Source organism: Pyxicephalus adspersus, chromosome 1 (assembly GCF_032062135.1).
Source record: "Pyxicephalus adspersus chromosome 1, UCB_Pads_2.0, whole genome shotgun sequence".
NCBI lineage: Eukaryota > Metazoa > Chordata > Amphibia > Anura > Pyxicephalidae > Pyxicephalus > Pyxicephalus adspersus.
This window is the reverse complement of record NC_092858.1, coordinates 86,732,050-86,749,557: the sequence shown is the minus strand read 5'-3', so window position 1 is coordinate 86,749,557 and position 17,508 is coordinate 86,732,050. Positions and strand designations below refer to the sequence as shown.

The following is a 17,508-nucleotide window of genomic DNA, read 5'->3' as shown; positions in this document are numbered from 1 at the left end:
ATAGGAGTGAGGGAACCTCTGAAACCATTGTAACAGCAAATACACCGCTATAGACTAATAAAAACACTGAACGAGGTTTAAAAATCATTTGTGGGACCCTGCAAGCAACAGACACCCGGGGCAAAACATGTCAGCTTTATGGTATCATAGTATAAAATGATGTCTTGTAATTATTTTATATTAGATTGTAAGCTCCTCAGGCCAGAGTCCCATTTTGTGTCACTGTATCTGTCATTTGTTACCCTTATGTAATGTACAACACTGCGTTATATGCTGGCGCCATATAAATACCAATATCGTATACCATTACACACAAGCCATACTGCCCAGCATGGGGAATGGAAGCAGGTTGATGCACACCATATAAGACTATGGCTATGATAGGGATTTATTTCCCTTGCTATTAGCTGCCCATCTATGCCATGTACATTGGAATGTTGTGGTGCCATGTATTGTGAATGGAATGCCAACACATCTTTAAACCCCATGTGTTGTGGCACTGTGTGAATAAATGCAGCCTGGCCCGGGTGGTTCTGTGCTGGGATGTGTCGCAGTCTAATATTTCGCTGTGCCCTGTTTTGCTGTCAATCCACAAAAGGAGAATTAAAGCTGCACTCTGGGGACAACGAATGATGGATACTTGCAGTGTGTAACCATCTGCATGGCAAGGATTAAATATTTGTTTTACCCTAGAGCAGGGGTGTCAAACTCTGGCCCTCACCGTCCTTTTTTTGGCCCACAAAGGATTCCTAAATATGAACTGCAGCTGGCCCACAGCTGCATTGAATCAGCACCGCTACTACAATTTCCGTCATCACTCGCGTCTATAGACCAGCGGGCTCTCTGCCTATGCGTGGTCCCCCTATTGGACTGTTTTATAGACGCAAGTAATGCCGGGAGTTTTAGCAACAGCGCTATTTCAATGAAAAGGGAGTTCTTGCGGCGGGCCACTCATAAGATTTTACCCCACTCCTAAAAATTACCTTATCCCAAAATAACGAACAAGGAGGCAGGCACCTCATTGTACTCTCCTCCATAGGAAAATATAGCATATGTTCCTGATCAGTCAATAATCATCCACCAGGGCAGATTAATGAATGACGTCAGAGGACCTGTACACATTATATGTTCTCCTGAGACAAGCATGACTGTTTGTCTTGGGTGACAATCCTCTGATACATGTATATGTACGTTGGGAATGCTTTAGGGAGCTTCTTCTATTCATTGTGTGGCTGGTCACAGCTGTCATCCCATACAATGTAGGACCAGTGACCTTGCATTTTGCAAGAGAAAAAAGGAAGATGGGTTTTGGAGATGAGGAAACATTTTTGTGCTTTGTAATGCATCAGAAATGAAGTAGACAAGGCTGACAACATGTGCTTTAAAATGTGTTGTCATTTCAAAGAGGAAGTTAGGAGTACACTACTCCAGGCATAACACCACTTTCCTGATCCACCTCCCTCTTCCAAAAAAAAGAAGGGACCCTCGATGTGTGAATTTTTTCTAAGTGTAGGACATCTTTATGTTTACACCTGGGATGCAGCATGGCAGAAGTTATACTTTACAGACGATCTAAATCTAACTTGATCCAGATATCATTGAGGTTGCCTTCCTCTCCTTTTCATTCAAAAGATGAGTTTTTACTGATCGTTCAGGAGGGGATGCTGGAATGCGACCATAGTTCGGAAATAAATCCTCTCCACCAGTTTTGGTCTTTTCATTCGTGTTATTACTCTGCAGGCCCAAAACTTTTTACAGGTCCTAGATACTGTACCTACATTTGTTATTAGGGAAATCCAGCCATAGAGAGAATAACGAAATATAAATAGTATTTGGTCAGTGTGTGTTTATCCACATTGTTTTTTTACCTAAATAGTAATAGGCAACATTTATATAAAAATAATTATGTTTGCTTGCCATAAATTCCAGGGGTTCTTCAGTGAACATAGCTATAGTTTGGTAGCATAAATAGATTCATGAATAAACATGTAATAGTTTCAGAAACCACAAAATGAAATGTATTTGAAGAAATTAAACTAGCTAAATGAGAAATGTATCCTATTCAGTAATCTGGCAGAAATTATTTTAGCAGCAGTCAGTTAAAAAAAAAAAAAACCTAATTGTTTAGGTTGGACCTTTTAAATAAAGTGTTTTTTTTTACTGTTTTTGTAGGGTTAACTATTTATCCTATGTGTTCCCTTGGCTTCCAGATGAATAGTTTCAGGATCAATTGTGTTGATTGTGCAGTCAGCATGCAGGATTTTGCTGAATTAGTAATAATAAAAAGATTAGTGCTGCCTTAAATGCATTTCGTGTGTAAACAATTTGGGATCATGTGAAATGTACAAAACCAAAATAAGTATCATTTAAATGCTTTGTAAACCTGTATCTTTGAATGAGGGATTAATCAGGAATTAGGAATACATTATGCAAGGCAGACAGAAGAGGGGAGACCATAGAAGGTTGACAATATGCTCAAATTTATAATCAGGGCAGCAAAAAGGCCCAGGAATTAGAAATTGAACCACGGTAATAAATAGGGCAGCAGACAAACAGTAGACCAGTAATGTAAACTTCCTCAATTCACACATCTGGCCAGACTAAATAGGATAACAGATTATAGTACTGTAGATTTTGAAATATATTTTTAAAACTAATTCAATTCACAAAACAAGATTACATTTGGAGCCTGGTAATATCATAAACATGTTTACAGTCTTTGGTATGTTATATTGCCATGGAGTTGGCAAGTGTACATACCAAAGAACTGTTTAATAAAGGAAAGAAGTTGCTGCTATAAGAATCTCTAGATAGGGTCTGAACATAACTGCACAAACATTTTACCTATAAATCTATCTTTTAATTTACACTGGACATTTTTGTTGGTAGTCTGTTGTCCCAGGACTTCTCCTAAGCCAATTGTTTCTGTAAAATGAGGAACTAAAGTCTGAATACTTCAAAGTTCCCTAAATGGAGATCAATTAACCACAGCAATGTTCCATATTGAAAGTGGAGGTGAGGTCAGAAACTTGTACAGGTCTGGGCAGAGAGCAAATCATTTTGGACAAGGCCAGAAAGCAAGAATGGGTTTGATAATAAAAGCCCAGGCGCAAAGTGGAGTGCAGTGTGCAGAGGATAATTGTTCCTCTAAAGACAAAGTGGCCGATCAGCAGGCTTTACCATGCATGCTGGTGTGCACCTACGAAAGTAATCACATTGTTGTGGATATACACAAATAAATTTACCAGTTCACTTGAGGACAACATTAGGTATAAATGATATATTCTTTGACAGGAATAGTTGGATAAATGTGATGAACCCCTCTTAATTTAGTGTTTGTCTTAAGTTTTTGTATATGAAAATCTTTACTGACATATTCTGCAGGAACCTGGTGACTAGATACACCTAGCAATTCTGCCTGACAACATTTTTTAAAATCAAGAATCCTACTTTAATTTTTAAGGGAAGGTTACTGAACCATTCCAGCAGAATATGTTTTAAAGTTAAATTCCAGGCAGGAAAAAAAAAACCTAGATTAACACAGCTCTGTATTTATTTATTATTATTATTATTATTAATATTTATTATTAAGTGTTAAGGTTAGTTGTTTAGAACCCACTTTAGGAGTTCTAGTTATAAAGCAGTGAATCTGACATTCACTGAAAAATTCTCTGGATGAGAATCTTCCAGATCCAGGTAAATCAATTGCAGAATTTGATTTTGTCTTTTTTATTTTTTTTATAAGGTTTTCCTTTCCAGTGACCTCATAAGGCCTATATCATTTGCTAATACCTGCGGGTAGGAAAAATAGGCCAGGAATACAATATTTATAAATTATTTGCCTGTCACTGCTGCCAATTTTCAACAGTTTTTTTGTTGTTGGGAGATTTAGCCTTTCACTATTGTGACTGCTGTGTTATAACTGGCTACTAGGTGGCAGAATGAGTTTAAGTTTCCTTTTGCATTAAAAGCAGCATTGTGTAGGGATTTAAACAGCTGTGCACAAAAATACAGCCAAAAATAATTGGTGAAAATGTATAAAAACAGTCCAGTTTGTTTTAGCATACTTCGGTACTTCCATACCTCTATACAGCCCTGCCATGTCGAACAGAGATATTTTATGCCTGATTGCTAAATGTTCTGACAGCAGTGTGGGCCTGATTTTATAAAGCTCTCCAAGACTGGAGAGGATACACTTTCATCAGTGAAGCTGCCTGATCTAGCAAACCTGGAATAGATTTCTTTTAAGTTGTTTGCTATTTGTTAGCAAATGTTTTCAATCCTGGACCAGATACATTACAGGTTTGCTGGATCGCCCAGCTTCACTGATCAAAGCCTTTCCTCCCAAGCCTTGGGGAGCTTTAATAAATCAGGCCCTATTTAGCAGGTGCTCTGCACACAGTTGGAAAAACTACTGATTACCAATATTGCTGGTTAGGTGTTTTTTTGCTGGGGCGCTGGCCAGGGCTGGAGCTTATTTCTTAACCTGACGCAATTCTGGAGTTTATTTATGCTGGCCCTGATACGGAAATAGACTGCATATTAGACCCCATTTGTCCCCACATTTTATTAGGATTATTATTATTATTATTATTAATAAACAGGATTTATATAGCGCCAACATATTACGCAGCGCTGTACATTAAATAGGATCCCTATGTTATATGGTGGTACAATAGGATGGCCCAGTAGTATAAATTATAAGCAGCATATATTCCATTGGGAGAGGGAAAGAAGGGTATGTGTCCCTCTGCTGTGTAATTTTGTTGTGCTTTTGGGTATTTTGAGTGACTGCTTTTCATGTCTGTATATATAGCACAATAGTAAATCAGCTATCTGGAAACTTGGAGTACATTACTTGTATTCACCATTTCCTATCTGAAAAATGGTAAATATTTGTACATGTATGTATGTATGTATATATATACAAACTGCATATTCAGCTGACTAAAAAGCAAACAAACTCAAACACAAGTCAACAGGCCATTTTTATTTTTCCAAAACCCATCAAGTTTTTGTGATGAAGATACTTATATATTTATATACAATAATAATATATATATATAATATATATATATATATATATATATATATATATATATATATATATATATATATATATTTATCCTAAACGTTTTAAAAGATCTAATGGCAATTGTCTGTATTTTATGTTACAGACATCCCTAACTGTGATTAATTTAGGTTGCTGTCACTTATCATTATTAAACGGTATTTATATGGCGCCAACATAATAAGCAGCGCTGTACATTAAATATGGGTTGCAAATGGCAGACAGATACAAACATTAGCACAGAAGGGGAGAACCCTGCTCAGAAGAGCTTAAAATCTAAGAGAAGGGGGAAGTAGCACGCAATAGGAAATTGTACTTTTAGGTAGCACATTATAATACCTAGAAATTGTATTATTCATTCAGACAGTTTTTTGTTATGTGTGTGGTTCCTTCACAACTTGCTTTTATGACCAGGGTGAATCTTGGGCACCATATGTTATCTGTACCAGTTGTTTAATAGACCTTGTGACTGGCTAAATCAGCAAAAGGCAGCGATGGTGTGGAGGGAACTGTGAGACCATCTAAACAATTGCTATTTTTGCTGCATAAACATAGGTGGATTCTAAGCTAACGCTAAACGCAAAATAGTATATCCCAGCATGGATTCTGCAATCAGGTCTGTTCCTCATAATGATTAGTTGCCTGTTCCTGTACCAACATGTGATGGACTTGCTTCTGTAGAAGGTGATGAGGAATACAATGAAGGTTCAACTGTTTACAATGAAGAATCATCTGAACCTGATTATGTGGATTTTAACACAAGCAGAGTTGATCTTTTTTGAAATCTTAAAATATTCAAAGAAAAAGCAAAACTTCTTGCTTTTAGACCTAAGCAGAAGCACCTTACGGTCACTTACAGAACCAAAAAATATAACTTGACAACTTTCCTCACAAATGAGAGCTCATGGTGCTAATGTCATTTAAATTAGACTCATTAACACTTTGTTATAGGAGCATGATCCTTCTAAATGGCGTCTCTATATTAATTGGATTGCTCATTCTATTCATCTAAAGGAATCTTACCACAATATGAAGATGTTGCTTGAAGCAATCCAGTATACAACACACTAATGCAACATCTGTGGTGATCTAAAGATCAATGGCATGTTGATTGGAATGCATGTCAAGAGTGTCTGGCGACCAAGAAATGAGCCAACAAGAAGCAGTCAACCTTCTCCATTTGCACTGATCTACATACTAATTTGTGCCACCTCTTCATATCAAGCTAGGTCTGATGACAAACTTTGTAAATGCCACCGGTAATGGTTTTCCAGACATAAGCACTGCAAAAATAAAGGCAGGCATATTTATAGGGTGACAGATCGTTCGTTTTCCAGAATGAGGTTTTTCCTCTTGGCAGCTGAGCTAGAAGCTTGGGAGGCATTCGGGTGGCTCTGCAAAAACTTTCCCGGTAGCCATTAGTGACCTGCATACAAGGAAAAAGATTAGTATCTGCTTGATTCATATCAGAAATTGGGCAATGGCATGTCATTGCAAATACATTTTTACACTCCCATCTAGAGTTCTATCCAGAAAATCTTGTCATGAGTGACAAAGAAGGAGAACATTTTCACCAGGACATACAGTTAATAGAGCCTTGCTACCAAGGTTTATGGAATAGGAGTATGATGGCTGTACAGTGACAATCCAGCCTCAGCATACACAAGAAAATCATACTCTAAGCACTTTTTAAGAAACATTTGTAGCTGACTGATCCTTTTATCTATATCTATGCCACTTTGTACCTGTTTGCCTTTACAACGATTATACTCAAATATGTACTTCAATATTACTTTAGTTAGAAATAGATGCAAGCATACTGTAAAGTAACATATACTCATAACTCAAAAAGTTGACATGACTGGCAAAAATGAAAGCAGGTCTGTAATCAGTGTGAAAAAAATGATTTGGAAAAGTGTGTTGTTGTAAACATGTTTTTTGTTGCCTTTCAGTTGAATTTTTATTATTAATAATAATAAGAAAAAGAAGAATCCTTTCTCAAGTTGCTGCGATTGAAATTAATAGCAACTTGTTTCTTCAAACACTTTATTTCTTACAGCTGGGTCCCTGGAACCTGGCTGACGTCTGTCTTTACTTTAGTTCTGGTTTAATGAGCATTCAGTTTTCACAGTTGCCTCTTGTAATTGTGTTTTATATTGTTTGCATGTCAAGACGGCATGATCTGTTTTTCTGGTGTCCCCGGAAGTAGCCGCTGTGAAGCAGGATTAAGGCAACTCATATAATTTCCTAGAAATACCCGGAATTAGGTAAAAGGACAAAAACATGTGATTATTGGGAGTAATTAGGTTATAGTCACTCATGTATAAAAAGCAAAAGATCAGCTATTTGAGAGATAATCAGAAGCTGAAAGCAAATATGTGGCAGACAAGTTCACATAGTTCAAGCCAGAAAAACAGCCAGAAAAGAAGACTAAACCCAAACAAATAAACAAGAACACACAAATTTCTGAGCAATTACACAATAAGGATACTGTAGTGAAGTTAGTCATACTTTATTGCTTTTTATTTATCCTCCAAAAGAGAGGCTTTAAGGCAGCATCCTGGATCCTCTTAAGTCTTTTTTTCTTCCTTGTGTTAAAATACTAGGGTGTGAGATTTAATATTCAATTCTATTGCACACTAGGGCAATGTTAATGGAACAAATTATGAATTATGGTTTAATATAACATTGCAGCTTAGTTTAATAATCCCTTCTTTGGTCACTGAAAAAAAAAATGCTAAACCTTCTCCTTTCTCGTCAGCATTCCCTCAAGGTAGTGAACCATCAGTTTTCTATCACTGGGAAAATAAAAGGATACATACCATGCAAAATCTCCTGAACCCACAGGGGCAATTTATGACACTTGCAGAACTGAAAAGGAATTATGGTTTACCAGCTCATTACTTTCTATATTAACTCCAGATAGTTAGAGCCTAAGAAATCTTTTCACACCCGAACTCTAATAGATACTCTCCTAGAAGCCCACACTGAGTGCAAATCCCTCTCTTGGATGTACTGAACTCTGAGGGAGGGTACGTTGACCGACATCCCCTCCCCAGTCCCAATAAAAATAGTGACCAAATGGGCAGAGTTCCTTGACGTATCAGGCGAAGATACATGGACACAAAATAGTTGAAAATTCACACTAAAGGCAATGATTAGTAAAACCTGGAGGGAGATCCAATATAAATTGATACATGGGGCATACAAAGCTTTAATTATTACCCAATAAATCCCCACCTTAGAGGATACCCACCTTAATTACCCAATAAATCCCCACCTTAGGATTGAATATTACACTAGACCACCAAAAATGTTTCCATTTGTACTGGTCCTGCTCTAAGAATACAACATATAGTGTACAGCTGCATACACACTTCCAATTTTTATCGTTGGAAATGAACGACGAACGATCGATTGGGCAAAAATCGTTCATAAAAAAAGTAACCAACGACGCCGACGAACGAGGATAGTCGTTGGAAATGAACAACCGAACCGGCGGATCGGATTGGACGACGATCGTTGACCATCTATCGTGTGTACAGTCGTTCATTGATCGTCCATGGTCTGAGCATGCGCAGTGAACGAACGTTCGCTCACTTCCTGTGGTGCACATAGTTCCTGTATCGTTCAAACGATCACATCTATCGTGTGTACAATATCTGCGAACGATCGTGTCGTTATCTGTATGTACAGGATCAGTGCTATACGATCGTTCGCAGATATCGTGCAGGATCGTTCGTCGTTCGTTTACCAACGATAATAATTGGAAGTGTGTACGTAGCTTAACTCTAAACAGTCTTCACCACACCATCAAAACATAAGCAGATGGGAAATCTACTGTTTATTAGCTACTAAGAAATTATTATTGCGTTTCTGGTTGCTTCCAATGGAGCCCAATGTGTGATATTTAAAATTACAACTAAAGAAACATAGATAAGCTAGATACTATGAACTAAAGTTGTTAACATTTTTTGCAAGATTGTTAGGCTTGGAACACATGCGCAATAATTATAGTTTAAAAACGAACGATCCACGGATATTCCTGATTATTTTGAACGATTGTATTCTGCACAATTCCGTACATGCTGTAATGATACGGTCGTTCAAATATAATTCACAGATAATGTACGCACTAGGAACGTTCGTTTGGACCATGCAGGAAGTGACGCAGACAGGAGAAAGTGTATCACAGAACAATCCACGATCACTGAACGACTGTACACACAATAGATAGCAATCGATCGCCGCCCAATTAGATCCACCAGATTGGTCGTTCGTTTCCAGCGAGATTCCTCGTTCATCGGCGCTGTTGACCAGTGGTTGTGCACTTTTTTTGTTAACAATTATCGGACGATCTTTTGTGGATCGTTTGTTTACAATGAAAATTTTTGCACGTGTGTGCGCAGCCTAAAACAGCTACACTACTATATTTTCTGGCAGACGTTCTTTAAATGCCATTAAAAATTGTCCTTAAGTATAAGCAATGTCTCCTGATTCCTGCATAAATAACTTTTAAAATGTGATTTTCATTTAAGTTTTTAAACAATTAGGTAAAAGTCCCAAGAGCAGCACAAGGAGCTAGCTTTTTCTAGCCAGAAAAGCCTATCTCCTTTAGGATCTAGGTTTTAACTTTATAATTTTCAGCTCCCAATGGTAGTTCTCATTTAGCTGGGTGGCATCCAGCTGCCTTAAAAGTACTTGTTGTCTAAGGCTTAGTTTACATTAATGTTTTTATTTTAAAATGACTAGAAACGGTATATAGCAAATGTACATTGTTTGAGCATGGTTTCCTAGGCATTTTTGTAGAAGTCTTGATGTTGATTGCTTATTTTTTCAGGTAGCTAAACCAAGTGTTTTGATTCCCTCTAAATGCTATACATATGCAAAATAACCCAACTGTCTTGCTATGAAGTTATTGTTGTGTGCTGGGCACCAGACACTCATTGTAGAGGTTTCCCAACCGTCCTCAACTGATACACCTTCCAACTGCTCTAATAATTCAGTTGTCATACACAAGTGAGTGGACAGATTTTTATTAGAAAAATTCAGCAATACAATTGTTAGAGTGAACTAAGCCTAAAGCTCCCTTACTGGAGAAGGGTGGATGATACAGCAGGGGGAATAAGTATTGAATACATCAATGTTTTTCCCAGTAAATATAATTTTAATGGGGTTATTGATATGAAATATACACCAGATGTCAGTAACAACCCAAGTAATCCACAAGTACAGGAAGCGATCAAAACAAATACACCAATAAATTAAGGTATGTGGAATGGCACAGGGGATAAGTATTGAACACATGAAAAAGGGGATGCAAAAAAGCATGGAAAGCCAAGAAACCTGCTGAAATCTGTCAGTATTTGGAAAGCAATCTGCCCCCTATCAGTGCAAATTATTATCAGCTGGTTTAGTTCTAATTGATGATCTATAAAAAGTTTTCTCCTTACCAAGATATCACACAAGAAGCATCTCATGATGGGTAAAAGCAAAGTGCTCTCGCAAAACCTTCACAACCTTAAAGTTGGAAAACATACTGATGGCATTGGTTAAAGACGTATTTCTAGGCGTCTGAATGTTCCAGTGTGCACTGTTGGGGCCATAATCCACAAGTGGAATGATCATCATTTCACCCTAAACCGGCCACGGCCAAGTGCTCCTCACAAGATTTCTGACAGAAGTCCAAAGAAAAATCAGAAGAGCTGTCCAAGAGCCAAGGGTCACTCGCTGAGAGCTTCAGAAAGACCTGCAATTAGCAGGTACAGTTGTTGGAAAGAAAACAATAAGAAATAGACTCCACTGCTAAAGAAAAAGCATGTTGAAGCTTGTTTAAAGTTTTCTGCACATTTGGACAAGCCAGTGAAATACTGGGAGAATATAGTCTGGTCAGATGAGACCAAAAATTGAACTCTGAGAAAAACATTGAAATGTTCAATACTCTCCCCCCTGCTGTATGTGGGGTTTGGAGCTGGAGACTAGCCTTACCCCACAAACCTGGAAAATGTAGCCCTTTACAACAATGTGAAGTGACAGGGAGGAGGAAACAAAGAACAGGCTTTTCTGGCTGACAAATGGATTATTTGCTGCCTGTTCCTAAGTAGAGCCAATACCTTTAAAAGTTTGTAATGGCTGACCGTTTCACATTACCCAAAACACACAGAACATTTTCCAATGTCCTAATGCTTTACCTATCATAGTCATTGTTAAAATGGTGAGTACCTGTAATTAGTATAGTGACCTTATAGACAATAACCGTTTACTTTATAGAGCTACTACACAGTATTTAAAAGCAATTTCACCTTGTTGTATTAAATGTATTATTTTTTTTCTTAAATATATATTTTGCATAAATAACCTGCTTAATACTATGTCACAACATGCCAGACTGAGCTCAGAACTTGAAGTGTACCTAAACTCAGAAAAGTTTTTTATTTTAAAGCATTGCCCCCTTAATTCTTGATCGCCTAGATCAGGGGTTGTCAGGCCTGCAACGTCCTTTTTTGGGCCACCAAAGGAATCCTAAATATGAATTACAGCTGGCCCTCCGCTACTACAATTCCCGGCATCACTTGCGTCTATAGACCAGCCGGCTCTCTGCCTATGCGTGGCTCGGCATTGGACTGTTTTATAGACACAGGGACTTGTAGTAGCGGTGCTATTTCAGTGAAGAGGGAGTTCCAGCCACTCATAACACTGCACTGGACTGTTTCCTTGACACAGGGAATTGTAGTAGTGGTGCTATTTCAGTATCAAGTTTGGCCCGCGACTTTGTCTAAGTTTTTAATTTTGGCCCACTGTGTATTTGAATTTGACACCACTGGCCTAGGCAATCGAGAATAAATGGGAGCGCAAAGCCTACCGGGATACCTACGTCACACATCCCAAGAGGCTCTTGTCTGCTCCTTCTGCGCACGTCCGAGCATCTCCTGCATGTGTAGAAAGAGCCCTTTTGCTAAAAGGTAAAGAAATTGCTGATCTCACACATGCACAGTAAGATCAACAAGTTTTTTCTCAGGCGCGAGATTGGGTGACGTAGGAAGAACAGAGAAAAGACAGATGCTGGGACGACGCGGGACCTGATGGAAGACATCCCTGGACCGATCAACTGCTTTGTGGGATTGAAGGTAAGTGTATTTTTTTTGTTTTGGGTTTAGTTCCTCTTTAAGCTAATTTGGTAACCTTAGCTTTTGGATCAATGGTATGGCTCTTAGATTGTAAACTCTTCTGAGCAGGGTCCTCTCCTCCTTCTGTGTCACTGACTGTATCTGTCTGTCATTTGCAACCAGTTTTTAATGTACAGGGCTGTGAAATATGTTGGTGCTATATAAATCCTGTTTAATATAATTATTGATGACTGATTGGAAAAGACTAAAAGGTGGTCCTATTGAATACTGTTACTCTTGTGTTTTTTTTTCTACAAACATAATATCATGTTTATTAACCTCCTTGCAGTTAAGCCCGACCTTCGCTCGGGCAAAAAAAAATTGCAAGGATGGTTAAGCCCGAGATTTTTCACTTACCTGGTCCCCCTGTGCTCATCCAGCGTCGTCCTCCATCGGTCATCGTCCGCCGATCTCTCCAGCGTCGGGTGCCTTCGTCGGGTGCCAGCGGGACCGGTAAGAAGCCGGCCGGCATCTTGTGTTCCGCCGGCCGGCATCTTGTGTTCCATCTTGTGCCAGCGGATCACAAGATGCCGGCCGGCTTCTTACCTGGTCCCGCTGATTGTCCCACGTCCTTCTCGTTCCAGCGCCGGATGATCTCTGCAGGGAGAAGCCGTCCGGCGGAGAAAAAAAAAACCGGACGGCTTCTCCCTGCGTGCGTGTCTGCGCGTGTGCAGGAAATTCAAACTGAAACTCATTCAAACATTTTGTATTGGATTCAATACAAACTCCTGTATCCAATCCAATACAAAATAATTCAAATAATTACAAAGTATATAACTGGTAAATTCAAACTGTCATTTTGTATTTGATTGGATACAAACTTGCGTATCCAATCCAATACAAAAAATAAAAGTAAATAACTTGGAAATCCAAATTTATATTTTGTATTTGATTGGATACAAACTTGCATATCCAATCCAATACAAAATAATTCAAATAATTACAAAGTATATACCTGGTAAATTCAAACACTCATTTTGTATTGGATTGGATACAAACTCCAGCATCCAATCCAATAAAAAAAAATAAAATAACAGTAAATAACTTGGAAATTCAAATTCTTATTTTGTATTGGATTGGATACAAACTCCCGTATCCAATCAAATACAAAATAATTCAAAACAAACTCCAATAAATACACAATCAAAGTTTTAAAAATTGCCACACTAGGGAGGTGTTTTAGAATAATATAGTACTTTACAATATACAGAGTTATTGCTTTTTCAGTATTTTCAGTATTTATGATTTGTTTACATTGCTGATTTTTGTGTTTTTCCTTTAATTTTATTAAAAGTAATTTTTTTTTTACATGATTGTGTGTTTCAAACATTTTTTATATTCATATTATCTACTAGAACCCCTGTTTGTACATATTTCTGTAAGTTACAGGTCTACAATTTAAAAAAAAATTTCATGAAAAACAGTGGATCACTTTTGGTACAGAAATCTAGACCTCAGTGTAACGCTTAGGTGGTTAAAGTGTCACCAAGGGCATGTTCACCTGCCTCTAAATCACACAATTCTCAGTCCGAGTTTTAAACCAAGATATGTGGCAGGGAAGAGTTAGAAAAGGCTTCCCAAATGCCCCAAAACACCCTAAAATGCCCAAAATACTATTTGGTGTCAATAGGGGTGTTTGGAGTGTTTATAGGCATTTTAAAGTGTTTTTGGGTGTTTTTGGCATTCGAGAGGTGGTTTTGGGTGTTTTTATACTTTCCAAACACTGCAGAATGCAGTTTCTTTACAGCCCATCAAGAAAAGGTTCTGGTGTAGATCGACCCTTTAGAACAAATATTGGGGAAACTCTATAAACGGGAACGCTGGGGAAACGGTCTATATATATTTAGTCTTAATGTAAAAAGTATATTTGTTTTATTTCCTAATCATACATTCCTCCCATCTGTTCTAAAACTATTTTTTCAGTTAACCCCCAAAATTAGTTTCTGTTCTTTGCAGAGAAGTGCATATTCTTAATGCTTGTGGCAACAATTATTGCTCCACTTAGAATATCTTCATTTGTTGCCACCACATGTGTTGTACAGAACTGGTACTATGAGTGTAAACAAACATTCATAATATACAAAGCAAGCAAGGGGGGGGGGGGGGGGGGGGGGGGGGGGGGGGGGGGGGGGGGGGGCATGATAAATTAAGCTGACTTTGCAGGTATTCTGCTGCCCTCTTGTGTTCACTAGAAATAAAGAAACCGGAAGTTTCTACATTGTTTGCCTGCATAAACAACTAACATTTGTAGAATAGCTTTACAAGTCAAAGTAGGGAAATCTTACTCTTATACGATCAATTCCTTACTAATTCTAGTAAACTATTTTAACACAAAGGGCCTGATGTATTATCGCTCTCCAAGGCTGGAGAAGATACACTTTCATCAGTGAACCTGGGTGATCCAGCAAACCTGGAAAGGATTTCCTAAAAGTAATTTGCTATTTGTTAGCAAATGTTTTCAATCTTTGACTTGCTTTTTCTCTCAATTTTTCCTTCATTTTCCCTTCTTTAATCTACCTGTTAAAACAAAAAACACAACTTCTAACAAGAATGTTTAAAACTCTATCACCATTACAAGTGGTCAGGCATTTTGAATTGACTTGTACGTGTAAATCTTTTAACATCAATAAACCTAACTTGTTTATTGAAGAATCAAACATTAATCCAAAATCTTCTTGACCTCAAACCCGAGGTCGTGTAATTTGACTGCAGGGTGGAAAATAAAATGTAATTGGTGATGTTTAGGCTCTAAATGATGACAATTCTGAATAACTTTATATTTTTTGTTATTGAAAATTTTCTTGTAAAGGGAGTAGCCTACTGGTTTAATTTAAAGTAAAAAATGAACAGGTTTGTGCAAAAATTCTTCTGATTCTGCACTGCAGTTAGTTTCTGCACCAAAAATAGTGCCTGATGCCTGGACTCAGATTTCCTGTTACCGGCAAATATTCATATACCTCAAGTATATGAAGTAATTATTAATTATTGTAATAAAATTAAAAAATCAATTTCAAATACATAACCCGCTGGATATAACATGGTGCCTCTATTAATTTTTCATTACTGTTTGCGTTGCCTTTTTTTATCATTCTTTCAAAAACCTTAATAATGTGAATTCAACTTTAATGATTTTGCTGTATTAAACATTCGTGCTGAATAATGATTATTTGTTTGCAGCTGTCCAAAAACAAAAACTGTACTGTCTTCTAGCTGCTATACTTTCATACCTGCAACTTTATGATGGTTATGGTAAATGTTCCTAAAATTGTTGTAAATTAAATTTGGTGTCTCTGTCCATTGCCAAATACCAAATATTGTCCACATTATAAATGGGTATGGAGCAAACTTATATTCATACTCTTTATGTTCCCCAGGTTTTTAGTTGTTGTACCATACCACTTGTATGCTCTTATATTAGACAAAACCTCACCTTTTATTACATCTCTACTGAAGATATATTTGTGTCTGGCTAATGTCTTTATTTTATCATTGTTTAATGAGTTATCAAGGAAGAAACATCCACCTATATACATTTCTCTATCTTAAACAGGCCACATCCCTAACATTCATAGGAAAAGATATGCGATTAAAGACATCAATTTTAAGCAGGACTTTTAAAGCCAGTACCATCAATATATTACAAAAATAACATTTTAATAATAATAAACATAAAAACAAACATCATTTTAAATACATAAAACACAATAAAATTGTGTGTGTGTGTGTATAATGACCTCTCCTTACAGAATACCCCCAAAGGGTTTAAATTCTGAATTACTTCTCGACGCGTTTCGCGGAAAAAAATCTGCTTCTTCAGGAGGAAGGAGAGGAGAAGTCTGATGTTTGTACTTCCAGCAGCCCTATTATTTAAAATTGATGCAAGAAAGGAGGTGGTTATGGCAGCAATGGTATATTCAAATCCAGTTTAGCTAATCAGTAAGTAATTGCTTTCAATTTTCAATATAATTCACAGTTATCCTAAGTTTTATGTCCTTCAATCCTCAAATATACAAACATACAGCCCAACAGCACAACCATGTTCCTATTCCATCGGCTTCCCTTGGAAGTAAGTCAGCCTTTTATCAAGGAGTTATCAAGGAATAAAGTATATATAGGATTAATTGGCTTCCCCGTGAAAATTGACCTTAGACTGTGGTATTGACATATGACTATGGTAGGGACATTAGATTGTGAGCCCTTTTGAGGGACAGCTAGTGGTATGGCTATGGACTTTGAACAGCGCTCTGTAGTATGTTGGCGCTATATAAATACTGTGTAATAATAATATTTAAGGGTATATGCTTGTCTATATCTTCCTTGGAAAAGTTGTGGGCTGGAAGAGTAGTGATTGGTTGTGACTGAGAGTGTCATGTGACTAGTCTGTCTGTTAAGCCGGCTGACCTTGCAGTTTAGGATAAGAGTTCTCACGTTGGGGTGAAGATGGATGCCAAACATAGTAATTGCACCAAAGAGGAACATTGTTCTGTTATAACTTTTTGTGGACAGGTGTGCTGGGAGCACAGATTACTAGAGACTGCAGACTTATCTCCATTCTTCAGCGTTGTCACACTTCTACATTACCTGGCCCGGTCACTGAGGCTGCTCCTCTCATTGCCATGGACAGCTGGGCCAGCTGGTTCTGTGTATTGTCTGGACCGGGATCACAGAGGGATGGACCATGAACAGCAAGGAAAATGTTATATACATTATATATCCTCTATTTATTGTACAGCGCTGTGTAATATGTTGGAGCTTTATAAATACTAATATTAATAATATTATACCCTTTTATTTTAACCTTAAGATAACAGAACTTAGGTTTGCATCCATTTTATTCAAAAGCATAAATATATCCAAAAACTAAAACTGTTTTTATGCATTTTTAACACAGATTGATCTTTTGAAATACTATAAATACATTCCAGACATTAAACACAAATGTTAAGCACATAGCTTTAAAAACAAGTATTATCATGCTGTTGTGATCCTGTACAGACAGAGCTGGGGAGAAGCAGTACAAGGCATGGGATTGTAGGGATCTGCGGATAGAAGGAGAGATCACAGTAATTACAGGCAGTGTGGTGTGTACATAGCACTGTGATGAATATACAGTATATACACATGCTTTGAGCCTTTCTAAGTATAGTGCTCTTGGCCTACATTTTCCTATGCGGTGCGGTAATATCAGCACAACACCCACCGGGCTCCGAGCCCAAACTCAGCCAGTCACATCACGTGACGCCTCTCCGGGCGCCTCCTCCCCGTCGTAGT

At 37.7% G+C, this 17,508-nt stretch overlaps 1 long non-coding RNA gene across 1 annotated transcript; it reads right to left on the bottom strand.

Annotated features, from left to right (window-relative positions):
* Positions 1-16,903: 16,903 nt before the first annotated feature.
* On the bottom strand, positions 16,904-17,485 carry LOC140334849 (uncharacterized). The gene is made up of 2 exons (XR_011921625.1): positions 17,398-17,485; positions 16,904-17,276 (listed from the first exon to the last, which is right to left on the bottom strand). It is a non-coding gene; the product is annotated as an uncharacterized lncRNA (long non-coding RNA).
* Between the last annotated feature and the right edge of the window lie 23 nt (positions 17,486-17,508).